General features: G+C 40.2%; 1 long non-coding RNA gene across 2 annotated transcripts; it reads left to right on the top strand.

Annotated features, from left to right (window-relative positions):
- Positions 7–15,419, top strand: LOC102158973. Of its 2 annotated transcripts, XR_002341870.1 has the most exons (5): positions 7–612; positions 2,833–2,863; positions 2,971–3,221; positions 9,920–10,059; positions 14,382–15,419. It is a non-coding gene; the product is annotated as an uncharacterized LOC102158973 (long non-coding RNA). The 2 variants fall into 2 exon arrangements; XR_002341869.1 differs by having other exon boundaries at positions 9,920–15,419.

The following is a 15,968-nucleotide window of genomic DNA, read 5'->3' on the forward strand; positions in this document are numbered from 1 at the left end:
CTTTCAGTGACCGAAGCTGCCCTTGACATAGCCTTGGCCGCGCCTGCCAGGGTCCAGTGTTCGTTCTATCACAGGCTTTAGCAAAGTTTTGGACCCCTCTGAGAACTTTGGGACCCCGGATGTTTAGACTAAATTACGCATGATTAAAGACTTCTCATTGAGATGATTCAAGTTGGAGATTTAATTTTTACAAACTTAAGAATCATGTTTAGGAAAATTATTTAATGACATCAGGAAATTCTCATATTTTTAAATGGAAAACTCGGGTTTCAAAATCACAGAAATTCGGATCTCAACTGTAAAAGTAAATATATAAAGGTGTTTTAAAGATGGAAAGAAATGTATCAAAACATTTACAGTAGCTGTGGTGATAGAATAATGGGTTTTTGTTTTCTTTGTAATTTTCTGTTTTCCCAGATGTTCTTCATTGAGCATGTTAAGTATTTTATAGTCAGGAAAACGTTATTTTAAAACAATGCTTTTCGAATTAGGACTTCAAAGAATTTTTTATTTTACTGTAATAGCTCCAAAATTCACTACAAATTAATAATAGTATTCTCTTGGTTTTCTTAGGGGCTGGTGCCATGACTTTCAAGCCAAGGTTTTCCTTGGGTAAGCAGATAGAATTTCAGTGTATTACTAAGTATAGATGTACAATTACCCTGGAACTATGTATTATGTTTTCAAGAAGCATCCACCACTTTTGAGGGATGGGCAGAACACTTCTGAACTATTTTGATATTTCAGTCCAGTGCAGGATCTAATGGACTTCCTCATCACCCCACCCTCAAATAAAGAGTCCTCCTTTTGTAGCAAGCTATGGGTGTCAGAGCACTTATGCCTTTATCTATTCCTCTTGATCCAGATCTAGTACAGTGTCTGGGGTATAGTGATTTCTCAATAAATATTTGTTCAGTGCATGTGTCTATCTACATTTAAAAAATCATTTTATTGGGAAGATTAATACCAATAAAGAAATATGCACAAAATGTAAATCTACACATCATCAAATTATCACAAAGCAAATACAGCTAGAATCCTATCCATCCAAAGAAATGAAATATTCACCAGCTCTCTAGAAACTCCCCTTGTACCCATTCTCAGAATCGCTAACACTTTCTTCTCCCTACGTTAACCACAATCCTAATTTCTTACAGTGTGGTTTAGTCCCCCACCTCTGCCAGCTTAGGGCCACACTTGTGTGACATATGGAAGTTTCCAGGATAGGGGTGTAATTGGAACTGCAGCTGAGACCTGTGCCACGACCACCTCCACACCAGATCTGAGCTGCATCTGTGAACTCTGCTGCAACTTTTGGCAATGCTGGATCCTTAACTCACTGAGCCACAACAGGAACTCCTTTATCTTTCTTTCTGTTTTAGTGTGGTTTAGTTTCGTTTTAACTTTATGTGATTGGAATCTGATAGCATGTATTCTTTTGCTCAAATTTATGTTTGTGAAATTCATCCATGTTTTTACCTGTAGTTGTTTTTTTTTTTTTTTTTTTTTTTTTTTGTTTTTTTGTTGTTGTTGTTGTTTATTTCTTGGGCCGCTCCCGCGGCATATGGAGGTTCCCAGGCTAGGGGTTGAATCGGAGCTGCAGCCACCGGCCTACGGCCTAGGTCAGAGCCACAGCAACTCGGGATCCGAGCCACGTCTGCAACCTACACCACAGCTCACGGCAACGCCGGATCATTAACCCACTGAGCAAGGGCAGGGACCAAACCCGCAACCTCATGGTTCCTAGTCGGATTCGTTAACCACTGCGCCACGATGGGAACTCCCCTGTAGTTGTTTTGATAGCACGAGGTAGGGGTTGATTTTTTTTTTTTTTAACCATATGAATTCCACTTTTCTCAGGATAGTTTATTGAAAAATGTCTTTACTTGGTGCTCTGAAAGGCTACTTCTGTCATGGAACAAATATCTCTACATGCATGGGTCCATTTGTGGGCCCTCTTTTCTGTCTCAATGATATATTTGTCTGTTTTTGTGCCAGCACTACATTGTCTTTTTTTTTTTTTGTCTTTTTGGGGCCACATCCACAGCATATGGAGATTCCCAGACTAGGGGTCTGATCGGAGCTGTAGCCACCAGCCTACACCACAGCCACAGCAACGCCAGATCCTTAACCCGCTGAGCGAGGCCAGGGATTGGACCCGCAACCTCATGGTTCCTCATCGGATTCGTTTCTGCTGCACCACAACGGGAACTCCAGCACCACATTGTCTTAATGAAAATAGCTTTATAATAATTTTTCATGTTTAGTAGTACAAGTCCCCTCAGTTTGTTCAAGAGATTCTTGGCTGTTCTTGATTTTTTCTGTGTCCATATAAACTTGAGAATCAGCTTGTCAGTTTCCATAAACTTGGATATTGATCAGAATTGCATGGCATGTACAGATCATTTTGGAGAGACTTGGCATATTTGTAATATTGAATCTTCCAGTTCATGAGCATGGCATATTCCTCTCTTTGTTTAGATCTCCTTTAATTTCACTCAGTAAGTTTTCATAGTTGTCTGTCTAAAGGTCTAACATATATTATGACAGGTTGATTTCAAAGTGTCTGAGTTTTTTTAATGTAGATTTTTATGTAAATTGTGTCTTTAAACATTTATTTTCCTGTTTGTTGTTATTATATCAGAGTAAATTAATTTTGTATATTAATCTTGAATAGACCAGTTTGTTAAACTTATTAATTTTAATAATTTGTGAATTGCTTAGGATTTTCTACATAGGCAATACATCATTCATGAATAATGAAGTTTTTATTTCTTCCTTTCTCATCTTTATATCTTTTATTTCTTTTTCTTGTCTTATTGCACTGGCCAGTACCTTCAGCACAAAAACAAGCAACAATAGGGTGAGTACTTGTTTTGTGAGTTAACCCAAAAGGGTATATGAAGTCCTAAACCCCAGTATCTGTGAATGCGACCCTATTTCCAAATAGGTTTTTTTTTTTTTTTGCAGATACAATCAAGTTAAGATGAGATAATACTGGAGTAGGATGGCCCTACTCCAGTATGGCTGGTGTCCTTATGAAAAGAGGAGAGATAAAAACACGCACAGAGGAAAATACCATGTGCAGACAGAGAGAAATTGGAGTGATGCATGTCTGAGCCAACGAATGCCTAGGATGGCTGACAACCACCAGAATCCAGGAAGAGGCCAGGAAGGCTCCTCCCCTAAGGTTTTCAGAGAGAACATGACCCTGCTAACAGGTTAATTTCAGACATCTATCCTCCAGAACTGTGGGACAATGCATTTCTCTTGTTCTAAGCGATCCCAGTTTGTGGTACTTTGTTGTGGCAGCCCTAGGAAACTAATAACAAACTTGTCTGTCATAATGCCGGAGGGAAAGCTGTCAGCATTTTACCATGAAGTCTGATATTTGCTGAATGTTCTTTTGGATGAGGGTACTCTTTCTCAGTTTAAGAAAATTGTTTTCGCCCTAGTTTGTTAAGAGGTTTTTTTATCATGACTTTGATCAACATCTTGTATTGAAGTCAGCCAAAATGATCAGATGATTTTCTCTTAGTCTGTTAATGTGGTAAACTACATTGATTTTTAAATCTTAACCCATCCTTGCTTTCTGGAATACACCCAACATGCAGTTGACTTTTTTTTTTTTTTAATATTGGTGGGTATGGTTTACTCATTTTTAAAAAACATACTTACCAAGGACTCAAAAAAGGCATTTCTCCTGAAGTTCTGGAAAAAAAACAAAAAAAACAAAACAGTAAATAAAATGACTCTGTCTTTCCAGTTCAGATCAACAGATCAACCTTCCAAATGGGTAGTTTGCTGGTCCTATGTTCAGGATATTTATATCTATATTCACAAGCCAGATCAGCTTAAAATTTTCTTTTTTTGGAGTTTTCTGTTGTTTTATATCAGGGTTATTCTGGCACCTTACCATGAATTGGCAAATGGTAGGTGTTTTTCCTGTGCTCTGAAAGGGTTTGTGAAAGATTGCCATCATTTCTGCCTTTAAAGTTTCTTAGAAGCCGTATCTGTCTGATGTTTTCTTTATTGTGAAATTTTAAATTATAGGCTTAATTTTTCAAATGGTTGGAAGATTATTTAAAATTTTATATTCTGTCAATTTTTACATGTATGTTTTGAGAAATTTCATTTGTATTTTAAACTTTACTTATATAAAGTTGTTTAATATATCTTTTTTTTGATTTTCTGATTTTAAGTCTGTTGGAATTATTGTAAGGTCTTCTTTTTCGTTCCTCACATTGAATATTTCCTTTTTTCTTTTTCCTTGAACAGCTTTGCCATGGGGGCTGATGATGATTACATGTTTGATTTTATCTTCTTATTAGTTTATGTTCTTAACTTTATTATTCCCTTCCTCCTCTTTCTTTGAGTTTAATTTACTATTACCTTCTATCTCTTTGAAATATACTTTTTTTTTTTCAGTTAGCAATATGCATTTACATGTCCTCTGTGTCACTTCGTGGCTTACTAACATTTCTTTTTATTGCTGAATAGCACTCCATTGTATGAAGTACCACTGTTTATCCATTCACGTACAAAGGACATCTTTTGATTGCTTCTAGGTTATGGAGTTAAGAAAGATACCAGTACATCTGTATACAGGTTTTTGTGCAGGTACAAGTTTTCAACTCTTTTGGGTAAATAATCGTTAGAATGATTGCTGGGTCATATGGTAAGAGAAGGTTTTATTTTGTAAGAAATTGACAAACTGTCTTTCATAGTGGCTGTACCATTTTGCATTCCCACCAGCAGTGAATGAGAGTTTCTATTGCTCCACATCCTTGCCAGCATTTGGTGTTGTCAGAGTTTTGGGTTTTAATCAGTAGTTTTACTAAAGATTACTTGATTTTTCAAGATTGCTTGATTTTACAAAGCCCAGTATTACCTGTTAGTTTTATTCTCTTTGTGCGTAATATAAAACCTCAAGACACTTTACTTCTATTTGCCTTCTGTGGAATTTTATGCAGTTATTGTCATTTTTTTTTTGTTTTTATCCTTACAACACATAATCAGTGCTGCCTAGTAAAGTCATTTAGATTTATCCACATATTTGCATCACCTTCACTCTTCATTACTTTCTGTATTTCTGATCATTTTTCTCCTGCATGAAGAACTCCATTTGGTATTTCCCTAAGTGCTAGTCTGCTGGTGAGAAGTTATTTTATTTTTACCTGAAAATGTCATTCCTGAAGGATATTTTTGTCCAGTATAAAATTATTTTCTTTCAGCAGTATGAACATGTCATTTCTTTTGACTTTTAGCTTGTGTCATCTCCATTGAGAAACCTGCTATAAGTCCTTTAAAAGAAATCTATCTTTTGAAAATCTGGATGATATTAATATTTTTCTCTCTTTATTAGATTTTATTTTTTTTTTCTTTTTAGGCTCTCACCATGCAAGTGTCCAGGCTAGGGGTCCAATCGGATCTGCAGCTGCTGGCCTACACCACAGACACAGCAAACCACGTCTGTGACCTACACTACAGCTCATGGCAATGCTGGATCTTAACCCACTGAGCAGGACCAGGGATTGAGTCCTCATGCATGCTAGTCAGATTCTTTACTGCTGAACCACAGTGGGAACTCCTCTCTATATGAGCTTTTAACGCAGTTTTACCAGAATTTGCTTAATTATGGATTTCTTTTTATTTATCCTGGCTTGGGATTCATAAGGCTTCTTAACTTTGTGACCTGATGTCTCTTATCAGCTTTGGGGAATTCTTAGTCATTAACTATTCAAAAGTTACTTAGAATCAGTCTCACTACCTAATCTAATTACTTTCACTTGTGTGCATTCCTTTATAGTCTCTTTCACATATTTCAAAAGCATCTGTGTGTTATAATCATAATATAAATTATACAATTGAAATTATAGATAAAATATAAGATTAATATAACTCCCCCTTTCGTTGTACTTTTGATTCATCACAAAGAAAGAGTGCTTGTGTTTCATTTATTAATGATTTATGAGTACTAGAAAGTATAGTTTTATCATATTTATTTTTTCCCTAGTATATAAAAAGTAACATTTAGATTTTTGCTGCCTTTGAAATAATGTGCTTCTCAAAGCTATATTTCATTGTCTTTCAAAACCCTTTATTTTTTATCCAGCGTGTTAGGTTTTTTCCTCATTTATATAGATAACATCTCAGTTGAGTCAAATGCTACCTTCCTCTCAGACCACAATGAAACTTTGCTAAATTAAATTTGTGTTTATCAGGGGAGTTCCCATCATGGCTCAACAGAAACGAATCTGACTAGCACCCATGAGGATGCATGTTTAATCCCTGGCCTTGTTCAGTGGGTTAAGGCATTGCCATGAGCTGTGGTGTAGGTTGCAGACACAGCTCGGATCCCACATTGCTGTGGATGTGGTGTAGGCCAGCAGCTACAGCTCCGATTTGACTCCTAGCCTGGGAACCTCCATATGCTGTGGGTGCAGCCCTAAAAAAAAGCAAATAATAATAATAATAATACATTTATCAGATAAATGCCCAAGGGTTTTGTTAATTACTAGTTGTTTGAGGAGTTCCCTTGTGGCATGGTGGATTAAGAATCCTGCATTGTCACCGCAGCGGCTCATGTCGCTGCTGTGGTAAGGATTCAGTCTCTGGCCTGGAAACTTCTGCATTCTGAGGTTGTGGCCAAAAATATAAAATTACTAGCTGTTTGAATAGTGAGTTTTTGCCCAGAAAATTTCTTTCGAGTGTTATATTGGGTATGCAATCACCTTAGCTCATTGAGAGGCACTGGAGTCCACTGGCTAGGACTCAAGGTATTAGAGTGAAACTACTGGGGTTTTCTCATTGCCCCCAACTTTAGTGTGCACAGCACTTTTTTTCTGGAGCAAATCATTTACTCAAATGTCCTCCCTTCATGAACTGTGGGTGCCAAACTTCAGTGACAGAGTCTTCAAGGAATTAAAAAGTAATCTTGCTTTCATTTGCTCACATGGACAAAACTGACCAACACTCTTAATGACAGGGGGTGCCTTCATTCTCGCCCTGCCAGGGCTCCTTCTCCAGAAAAAAAGCAGTAACATTGGCTTTTGTTGACACTTACCCATGCTGAATATGGGTACCAAATGAGTACAGATATGAAGATTCGAAGATGCGTGGTTCCTGCCTTCAAGGGGCTTGAGAGGTAGGGTTTCATGAGACATGAAACGAGTTTGCACTATGTCAAGTGACTTTTGTTTCATGCCAGTCAATTGCCCTGTGAGTGGAGGCGGAGATTCTGTCCGGTGAGAGAGACTGCAGAAGGGAAATCTAACCTTCGTTGAGTCCTACTATGTGCAGAGGCTTGCTTACAGATTCCCCTTTAACCCTGTGAGCTTGGTATTGTTAGAAGCAGATAAAACTGAGGAGTTGAAATCCGTCTGCAACTTTAATATGAATGTTTCTATGAAGTTCAAGGGTCATGGGGATTTTGCAAGTATCTAACTTAAAATCAGTGGTCAAATGGCTAATTTAGGGAGTTCCCTTTGTGGCGCAGCAGAAACGAATCCAATTGATATCCATGAGGATGCGGATTCGATCCCTGGTCTTGCTCAGCGGGTCGGGGAACCAGCATTGCTCTGAGCTGTGGTGTAGGTCAAAGACACAGCTCAGATCTGGCATTGCTGTGGCTGTGATGTGGGCCAGCAGCTGTAGCTTCAACTCAACCCATATCCTGGGAACCTCCATATGCCATGGGTGCAACCCTAAAAAGCAAAAGGAACAAACAAAAACAGCTAATTTAGGGAACGTAGAAGCATAGTTGGGTTTTAGTATGTTAATTGAGAAGTGACCAGAAGTGGTAAGCAAGTGAATATGGTTCTTGCAACTTAGAGTGAAGTAGGAGATTGATTAAACACTGATTATATTCCAAAAATTAGGGAAAATCCATTTACTCAAGAGAACTAAAATTGAGTGCTGGGAAACCCTCATGATTCCTACTTCATGCAGTATTGATTTGAGTCCTGGATATGTCTACCTTGACAGGTCAGGCAACCTTTAAAAAATTCTTTGGAGACAATTTGTTATTTAATTGATCTGTATATTTATGTTCGCTCCTATTCACTATTATTTACTATTCACCAAGGCTGCCAACTTTTAAACAGTCTTGGTATAAATGTTTGTTCCTAAACCTTTGAGAATAGATGTGTTTTATGTAACAGTTATGGAGTCCATTAACATGAAGCACTAAAACACAAAAAGAAACTGAAGAGATTTATAAGCGTATGAAATGCCCTCGCCAGAGACAGTTGAAATAATAAATCCAAAGTCAAAAGAACATTTGTGAAGTTACTACAAGCAGATTTATCTACTTCAAAACATGTTTTGTAGAACTGAATCATACTGTATGTTATGGTTAATTTAAAAGGTAAAATACAAATTGACTCGCATTTATTGGTAACAATATGTCACTGTATTTAAAGAAACCTACTATTGCAGAAGAGAGAAATCCTCTTTTAAATACTTCGCTATCATTTGCATTCTTAGTAATAAAATTGCCTTAATGATTTTTCTTTAAAAATTGGAAAGTTGGGAAAGCTTAAATTATTCGTATTTTTAAGTGATATTGAAAGACTTTCACAAAAATACTCAATTCCGAGCCCACTCCCTGGTAGCCGCGGTAGTCTAGAGGGCAGTTTTTTTTTCTTGGATGCAACGTAAGATAATTATAATTAGTATTTTTCAGAAACAAACGTCACCTCCCACCAAAAAAAAAGTTGGCAACGTTAAATGGTGCCACCTATCTCCTCGTTAAAACATCGGGTTGACAAAGTCCATGTACAGCTCTGTTTCAAAAAGTTCCAGCTCTTTTAAACACTGGCATTCTTATCATTTTGTGCATTCACTGCTGGCTACTGGCTAACAGTGTCTGCATGGATTTCTTCTTAAATATCTTTCCTTCATCAACTGATAAGCCCGTCGCTCCTAGGATTTCTGGTCAAGAGCACTGCTCAAGAAAGCGAGCTGATAGTACATATTTGAAATTGCTGCAGAAAACATTCCTCCTCTCTTTGTTCTGTTTGTTTGTTTCTTTCTATTTGCAGGTAGGTCTCAAGGCTACTTAATGAGCTTTCAGGTTGAGATGGCCCTGGGCACCAGAGTGGCAGTTTAATATGCTTTCCTTGGAGAGGACAGACACTGATGTTGTAAATCTAGCCTGTATTTGCTGTCATAGGGCTAATCCACGGCCATAAAATTAGAGTCAAATATAAAATAAACGGCAAGCCACTGTTTTCACATCCATCTATACAAACAAGCTCATGTATTATTTTAGAAGTGAAAACAAAAATCTTAATTGCTCCTTAAACATGTGTTAAAATTCCTTTTTGTACAAATTTATTTTTACAATAAAAAATGCTAAATTCAAAAAAAAAAGGGAGAAAAAAAAAATCTTCAAAGTCCCAATCCCCTCAAATAAATACTTTTAATGTTTGTTTTCGCTTTCAGCCTTTTGGTTATTCCACTCATCCAACTTTACATTTCAGTTTTTCATGGAATTCAATTAGTATGATGCTCTCTGGGGTATCTTGTATGATGATATGTACGTTAGGAGTTTAGCACATGTTTTTGGAAGACCGAGGATGGTTGACAGACATGAAAACGTGTTAGATATTGTCTCTCCCGTCACAGCAAAAACATTGTTCAAAAGAAAAGATCTTCAGACTTAGAGCCATCCCACAGTTATTCTCAAAAGTAGCAACTGAAAATGGAATTTGAAAAGGAAGTGGGAAGAAGGAAAAAGAATCCCCAGCTCAGGCGGGCACAGGTGTGGAGAGTCCCGCACTTCTCAGCGGAGCCTCCAAGCCCACCTGCTCTCAGGGTCACCAACACCCTGCAAACCTCAGTGCCCCCACCGTGCTGCTGCCTCCAGCCAGGCTTTGCTTTAATCCAGTGCCTTTTCTACTCTGTCTTTCTACAGACAAGAATGGTGATGTCTGAGAAAGGGAAGTAACTCTATGCAAGGTCACCAGCAGAATGAAAAGGAACAGCCACCGGGGCTGCCAGCAGAGGAATCTTGCAAGGGCAGCCACCCTCCACCTGTTCTCAGGCTTAAGCCAGGTGAGAGTTTTCAAATAGGGCAGAAGGGAGAAGTTTTACCTTTCTTTCTCCAAGGGCCCATCCTAAACTGATTTGCATGATCTGAAAAGCCTCTAAGTTTTCCGTTCAGTAGGGGGAACATGCCAGAGACCCTTGAAAACAGTTAACAGCAGCCAATGAAGTCCTTTAAGGCTTAATGTAAATCCTGGAACTCTTGACTCTCATGGCTTGGAGGGGCTTCGTAAAGGTGATATTTCTGTTATGAGTGGAGGACTTTTAAGCTACAATTCAAAACAGCTAAGGGGTTATTAATTCCTTTATGAAGCGGTTACTGAAAAGTCTTGCCTTCAACTACCGTTTTTGCAAAATTTAGTTTTTCAGTTTTTCTGAATGCCAAAAAAACAAAAAACAGTGGCAAAATATTAATCACGATGATGGTTGTGGTTGCCTTGTTAGAAGATTGGTATTGAACTTGGGATTTCTGTATCATCGCTGAATCCTTAATTGTGCCAGTCCTGAATTTATTCATGTGTGATGGATTGTGTAATGACAACAAATCCTGTCCCCTTCTCCTGCTCCCTCCGCTCCCCTACCCCCCATATCCCAGGATGCTCACCCTTTTTAATGTGACTTTGGGCCTCATCTCATCCAGAGGTCGTGTCCATTTCTCCACTCCCTTGAATTTGGACTGGCCTTGCTTGCTTTGACCAGTAGAAAGCAGTCAAAATGAGGTGCTTTGAGTTCCTAAGCTTTGGCCCTCAGTGGCCTGGCAGTGTTGCCTGCACTTTCTGGAGCACCAAGAAAGATGGATCACTCCCAACCTGAGGCAGTGGGTCTAGCCTCCAGGAGACTGAGAGACTGATGGAGGAGAATCAGGCAACTTCAGCCAGCCCCACCTGCCAGGCACACAAGGGAGACCACCTTAGACTGCCCACCCAGCCACCTGCCTGCAGCTGTGGGTGAGGAAAAACAAGACCAGCAGAGGATCTGCCCAGCCAACTCACCAAAGTGTGAGAGATAATAAATTGTGATTGAAGACACTAAGTTTTGGGGGTGATTTGTTACTCAGTCATAGATAACGGATAAAACTCAAACATTTTAATCCATAATTATGGTATAGGAGCTCATTTGCTTAAGGGAGTACTTTGTAATTCCTCTGCAATGGTCCATTGTTCCTCAGGCAGAGAGGCAGGCTCTATGTATGGAAAATTGTTCTCTTTCTTTCTTAACATTTTAAAAAACTGATGTATAGTTAATTTATGATGTGTTAGCTTCAACTGTACAACAAAGTGATTCAGTAATATGCATACATGTATATATAACACACACACATATCTTCTTATTCAGATTCTTTTCCCTTGTAGATTATTGCAAGATACGAGTATTGTTCCCTGTGCGATATAGTAGGTCCTTGTGGTTAATCTGTTTTATATACAGTAGTGTGTATCTGTTAATCCCAAACTCCTAATATATATTTCTTAATAATAGCCTGATCTTAGAGAGCATTCATATAGGAATGGATACTCCTCCCTTTCTCTCTCATTATGGTCACCACCCTGGCATGAATATGGACCTATCCTCAGGGAAAGCTCAACCTACACACACACACACACACACACACACACACACACACACACAAACACACACATAGGACATGCACATGTACATATATACAACCTAAGATCCCATAGCTTATAAGGGTGGAACTCAGATTCATGCCCAGCAGACTGGCTCTAGAATCTGTACTGTTAACAGCTGCCTTCCACTGCCACAGAGTCATGTATGGTAGCTTCTAGATGTGACTATTAGGAGCCCTCAGGTATCAAACCATTTGAGCAGATTCCCTGCTGCACTAGCTCCTTATCTATTTCCTGGCCTGCCTCCCTGGCCAGACACTGCTTTCCCTCCAACACCGAGGAACATCCTCCTGTCTAGACCCCAGGACCCTGCTCATCCCAGATGAGTCATGTGTGAAATCCCCATTCTCTTTAGGATGGGCCACGTATTGCAAATGCCTTATTCAACACTCTTTCTAACTTCCCTCTACTCTTCCTTCTTGTGCCGGGAAGCTGGAGTACTAAGATGACATTCCCCAGAGATTCCTTTGTAGTCTCAGATGTGACCAGGTTTTCCCAAGAGGACACACTGCTTAGGATGAGGAGACAGAGATGACCAATGTGAGTAATGGCTCTGCAGAGAGAGCAGATGTGACAAGGACCATGAGTGAGGCACCTGGACTTCCTGGTTCAGGTTTGCTGGAGGTTTTAGACTTTGTCCCTGGTGTTCAGGGTGTGGCAGATGATAGTGTTGGGGACGTTTCACTAGAACCTTCCAAGGGAGAGGTTGGCCATTTCTCCTGGCTGCTTTGAAACTGGCTAACAACTAAACCCAATTATCTAGCCTTCCCAGAAATTCTATAAAATACATGATACCTGGTGATAGTCTTCTCTGCTTAAACTAGCTAACATGGATTCTGATGCTTGCAGTCAAAAAGCCTGATCACTCTAAGGTGTTACTGCACCCCAACCACAAGAGCGGCCTCCTACAAACAAAACCCTTTGCAACACAGTAGCCCACCTCCCATATGAGTAGCTGCAAAGGACATTTCCCTTTGATTTCAGTCTCCACCTGCCAGCTTCAAAGTCAGAGCAGAAATATAGAGGTCACGCTGGGGAGAATAGGAATGAGGCCAACTGGCTCAAATAACAAATGTTGAGTTAGGGATAGGCTGAGCCAGCAATGGAGTCAACCCACAGAGACCTCAAGTCAGCAAAAATGAGCAAAAGAATCCACATCTGAGAAGCAGGATCTGATTGGTGGGAGAAATAAAGCCAGGAAACCAGGTCCCAATTGAGCTTCCTAAACAGTAGTTGACCAAGTCAGGAACCCTTTACAAGGAACCCCAGCCTCCTACTACAGGCTTGCACATAATCCTTTTAGTGGCGCAATATACAGGAGATGTCTTTGATGTAATTGTCCTTTGCCCCCTGTGGCGTGAAGAAATGAGGAAATGGTATCTCTACCCAGATATCAGAGAGCCTTTTTGAGATTATTCTTTGGATCTCTTACCTTAAGAATGAAGTAACTTTCATTATGAATCAGCTAATGTCAGATCATAATACATTTTGGTTTAAGATGTGAAATGGATCCGGGGTAATTTATCTCAGGCAGCCAGTATATCCTTAAAAAATATTTCCATTCCAAGTGTTACTTTATAAGTAAGATACAGTGGAACCAATGGGAAAAAAACAAAAGCAAACCAAAGTTAAATTATTGCTTCTGATGAGGTAAACCCTGTCCAGAGGACTTGTCAAGGACCAGCCTTTCTCTGATTGACACGTGGGGGTGGGGTTTTCAGAGGGGAGGAAGCCTCTCGGGGTGAGGGAGAGTACTGCTCTAAAACACAGCTTGTTTGTGTAAGTGTTGCATTGACCCCCAACCCGGTCCCCATGGCATCACCTGGGACAAGCCCAGGCACTTGACCATGGAGAGGTACCTCTTTACGTCATGCCTGGCATTGGCTGCATCTCCCTGAAGGGAAAATGTCCAAACTTTGAGACGGTCACTCCTGCGGCTTCCCCTTTATCATCTTTGCCCATAACAGCGCTTTTCTGAAAAAATATATTTGACTGAAGATTTTTCATATCTTAGCCCAAATTCTTCTAGCTAATTCTGAGATGCCATTTGCCATGGCCAATGGCTCAGATATTTGACACTGAGTCTCTAATAGGTCTCTTTGCAAAACGTAGTGGAGAGAGACCTAAGAGGAAGTGCAGGGTGTTAGAGATTTCAGTTCTTTGGCATTTTCCACCTTTTAATCCCTGCTGAACAAGTCATTGCTTTGGGGACCATCTTCTTTCCATTGTGCACAGGAGGAGCCATGCATGCTCATAGCATGGCTGTTGACTGCAGTCGATTTCAGCTATCCTACAGAAATCTACAGGTAACACACATGCCAAATATTATAAACCAAATGCTAAACCTGGACTGGAGAAAGCTGAGAACCAGCCTGATCTCTGTGCTCAGCTGGCCCTCTGTGCAGCAGCAGGGACTTTTGGTGGAGGAGGGTGGAAGTAGAGAGCAAAATAAAGAGTCTGATGAGAGCCCTTGTGGAGGTGAATAGACTCTTTGACTGGCTGTCACCTCCACCCTAGGAACCAGCCCCTCTCCCAGCCCCCCAGGGCACTGGAGGTGGTTCCCTGCAGAGGGGAAACTGAGGCTCTTTGGACTGGGAGGTGCCAGGAAGCGCTAAAGGTGGGGCTACCATATCAAAACAGGGAAATCAAGCTCTAAGTGATGATTCATTTCACCTTTTCTTCCCTACTTAACTCTCACAACACAAGAAGCAAGATTTTTGACCTTCTAGACAAGAGAGAGAGAAAAGTATTCCAGCTGGAAACTGACAGCCCTAGAGAAAAGAACTAAATCTACTTTTATCCACAGTTCGACAGACTCAGCAACCAGATCATTCTACAGTGAAGTACAACATGGGTGAGCCCAAGCCAAACATCTCAAAACTGCCCATCAGCTTTCTGGTTCCCCATATTAAACATAAGCAGACAGCCAGAGCTTGCCAGATATCCACAGGAGATCACTAACCTTGAAGGTAGAAGCTAAAATGAACCAACAGGGGAAAAAAAGCAACCTGGAGAAAACAGTAGCAAGGCAGAGAGAAGAAAACAACCAAACACTAAAAAGATCATGAATATCCTCTGAGAGTTAAGAGAAGATACTGCATCTGGGGAACAAATGCTATTAGGAAAAAGAAAATCCAAAACAAACCAAAAAGCCCCACAGTTTCAAAGAACCAAGACAAATTTTTAGAAATTAAAAGCATGATAGAAAAATGGTGTTAGGGTTGGAATTAGAAATGTTGAAAAAGAACGTTGAATAAATCTTCCAGAGAATAAAGGGAAAGAGACAATGAAATATAAAGAGAAGGGAAACAAAGAATAAAAAAAATTTTTTTCCCCAGATTTGAAGTGAATTTTGACTGAATGGGCCCACTTGATACCCAGCATCACACAAATCACAGTTATTCACATCATGCTAAAATTTCAAAATAGGAGGAAGATTCTACAAGTTTCAAAAAAGGGAAAACAAGTCACATACAAAGGATGAAGGATCGAAATTATTTCAGACCTCTCATCTGCCTCAGTGGAAGCTAAAAGACAATGGAGGAATGGCTCCAAATTCTGAAGGAAAGTTATTTCCAGCTTAGAATACATTGTCAGCCAAAATATCAACCAAGCATAGATCAAAGATAGTTTCAGATATGAAAGTTCTAAACACTTTTGTTTTTGTCTTTTGTCTTATTAGGGCGGCACCCATGGCATATGGAGTTTCCCAGGCTAGGTGTCTAATCGGATCTACAGCTGCCAGCCTACATCACAGTCACAACAACACCAGATCCGGGCTGTATCTGTGTCCTATACCACAGCTCATGGCAATGCTGGAGCCTTAACCCACTGAGTGGGGCCAGGGATCGAACCCACAACCTCGTGGTTCCTAGTCAGATTCATTTCCGCTGCGCCACACCAGGAACTCCCAAGTTCCATACACTTTTACCTCCCATGTGCCATTTCTCAGGAAGCTTTTGGAGCCCACTCCACCAAAGCAAGGGAGTAAATAAGCCAATAAAGAGGAAGACATGCTACATGGTGCTTGGAACTCAATCCCAGGAGCTGGTGACAGGAGTCGTCAGGATGAGGGGAAAATGGGCACAGCTCCCCAGCAGGTGCAGAAGGAGATGGGTCCTGACTGGAGCAGCGAGACGCAAGAGGTAGACGTCGTCCTTTACGCTGCCCTTTCTCTCCTCATGAACCTGTTAGTGGCTGCATCCCACCAAGACAAGGGAGTGCACCAACCACGAGACCCAGGAGATCCAGAATCTAGACATGGAGACAGGCAGAGGGACTTGGAGGGTGAAA

Source organism: Sus scrofa, chromosome 2 (assembly GCF_000003025.6).
Source record: "Sus scrofa isolate TJ Tabasco breed Duroc chromosome 2, Sscrofa11.1, whole genome shotgun sequence".
NCBI lineage: Eukaryota > Metazoa > Chordata > Mammalia > Artiodactyla > Suidae > Sus > Sus scrofa.